Source organism: Amblyomma americanum, chromosome 8 (genome assembly GCF_052857255.1).
Source record: "Amblyomma americanum isolate KBUSLIRL-KWMA chromosome 8, ASM5285725v1, whole genome shotgun sequence".
Taxonomy (NCBI): domain Eukaryota; kingdom Metazoa; phylum Arthropoda; class Arachnida; order Ixodida; family Ixodidae; genus Amblyomma; species Amblyomma americanum.
Window position 1 is genome coordinate 48129977 of NC_135504.1, and position 2912 is coordinate 48132888.

Below are 2912 nucleotides of genomic sequence, written 5' to 3' on the forward strand. Positions count from 1 at the left end.
CCTCTGCCTTAGCCCAATTGTAGCATAACGGTTCATCAAGCGCATGTGAAGTCAAGAGCCATTTATGCACGTTGACACAATGAAAACATTGGCTTTGCCACAACGTGCAACCCCATATAGGGCCGTCTGATGTCGCATACATAGAATGCTCAGTTGGTGTTTGCGAAGAGGATAATGAGCTAAGTAAATAGAAAATAAATTGAATAACCAGGGTTGGAGTGCGGTCTGTTACTGGCGACTTCAGTCGACAGCGGACCCGTTGACCAGAGGAGCACCACCCAAAGAAATAAGGGGTTATATTTCGGTGCCGACAACGACGACAGGGCTATGTCATAAACGTACCTCCATGCAGAGAGCGAAGCTTAAGTTACGAAAAAGCTGGTGTGTTAATACAAAGATTACTGCATAAAACATTATTCTAGTTGTCAAAAATAGCGTTCGTTACGCGTCACAAATTTGCTATGTCACCTCTGGCTTGGTGTAGCTTACACCAACCATTCATCATCATCATCATCATCATCATCATCATCATCATCATCAGCCTGACAACACCCACTGCAGAGTGCAGGGCAAAAGCATCTCCCATGTCTCTGCAATTAACCCTGTAATTTACCAGCTGCGCCCACTTTATGCCTGCAAACTTCCTAATCTCATCCGCCCAGCTAACCTTTTAACGCCCCCTGCTACGCTTGCCTTCTGTTGCCATCCACTCCGCCACACTTAAGGACCAACGATTATCTTGCCTTCGCATTACATGCCCTCCCCAAGCCCATTTCTTTCTCTTGATTTTGAGTAGGATGTCAATAACACGTGTTTGTTCTCTCACACACTCTGCCGCTTCCGGTCTCTTAACGTTACTCATATTGTGATGAAGAAGACAACGAACTGTGCAGAGGGCGGGCAGGAGCGCTCGCGCTAGCCCAGCAGCCATCAAATTATCTCATTGCCATCAATCATCGCGTCTCATTATTCGGCTGGCCGCCACGTAACATTTGGTGGAGCTTGCGGGGTACCATCGACATCCTGGTCCGGGGTGCTTCGGCGTCCTGCGTCAGCCGTGGTCGTCAGCCGTGAGTTCTTGGCGTGCATCGCTCGGCCGTGCCCCGGCATTTCAGACCCGAATCGACTTCGCCGTTGTCCCTCCTCCCCCCCTCGCCCGTCCCCCGCCCAGACCACTCCACACGATGAAGTGAACCCGACGCAAGGACCTGACCTGCCGACCCCACCCACCCGAGACGCCTCTTACATCTGAAGATCCCCTGCCCAGGCCGTTCGGCGCGTCCTGGGGCCTCGACCGTCGGCTCTTGCTGACCTGCGGCCCGGAAGCTTCAAGACCAGGAACCATTCAGCCGTCTTATTTATCGTGGCGGCCAGCATCTCACCCCTTTCTCGTTCCTGTCCAACCATCCTCTTAAGCCCGTAACCACTTCGCGCTTCTCTTTGTCGCCGATCGAGACGATCGCTTGGTGGCCCCGGGTATTGTGACGAAGGAGACGTCGAACTGTGCAGTGGGCGGGCAGGAGCGCTCGTACTAGGCCAGCAGCCATTAAATCATCTCATTGTCATCCATCATCGCGTCCCTAGCTTCGGCTGGCCGCTACTTAACAATATCGTTTTTTCTTTCCATGGCTCGCTGCGTTGTCCTTAACTTAAGCTGAACCTCTTTTCTTAGCCTCCTCGTTGCTGCCCTGTAGGTGAGTACCGGCAAGATACAGCTGTTGTACGCTTTTTTCTTCAGGGATATTGGTAACCTGCATTTCATGATCTGAGAGAACCTGCCATATGCGCTCCATCCTATTCTTATCCTTCTATTTATTTCCCCCTCATGAATCAGATGCCACTACCTAGCTGCCCTAAGTAGACGTATTTTTTTACCACTTCCAGCACCTCGCTGCCAGTTGTGAACTGCAGTTTTCCTTCTAGACTGTTGAACATAACCAACCATTACTCCCTCTTACTGGGTATGGCTTATAGCCCTGCATGTGCCATCTGTGGGTGTTACGAGACTATAGCCCACATTCTTTGTGAATGCCCTGCCTACAGTGCCGGAAGGAGGTCTCTCTGCTGCGCGCTGGAGCGTCTAGGTTGAAGTCCACCGAAGGAAATGAAGATTCTGGGCCACCTGCCGCGGCGATCATCGGCGGTGAAGCCCTCCAACGCACTGCTCTGTTTCTTAACTTCTGGCCCGTACAAGAGGCTGTGACTACCGAACGCTTGCTGACTTTACATAGTGATTTCATTATCCAGCTATTCTTTTTTCTCCGTCATCTATTTATCCCCTCACCGCTTTCGCCATGTACAAGGCAGAAAACCGGCTATGCTTCGGATTAACCTCCCTGCCGCTCCTGTTCCTCCTCCTCCTCCTCCTCCTCCTCCTCCTCCTCCTCCTCCTCCTCTTATTATAGGGCTTATTGGTAAGCTGCAATTCATAATATGAGTGTAGTCACTAAATGGAGTTCAGCCCTTTCCTATACTCCTAGTTCAGTCTCGCGGCTCATATCAGCGTCACCACCTTGACCTAGGAGATCTATTTCTTCTTAACTTTCAACACTTCGCTGCCTATCGGAAACAACTGTTCCCTTCCAAGAGCATTGCAAACTGAAAAAAGTTTTTCGCATTGTCGTTTTAAGACCCACTCTTCTGCTTTGACTGTCGAGGCCGTTGGCCAGGCCTTGCGATTTAATTTATTAGTTACTTAACAATAACCACTGTAACCGGCGAGTTGCAGTTGAGAAACCTATTTTTAATAAACTACTATTAAAAATTCTTCCCTATCTCGGCATCTGGAGACCTCCATTCTTAATCTAGGTATCTATATACCTCCTGTAAACAACGAGTGAGAGAAGCCCGGCTGATTGCGTCGCCCTGCTTGTCACCATTAATTATAGAAACTTGCCGCTTTACTGCCGATG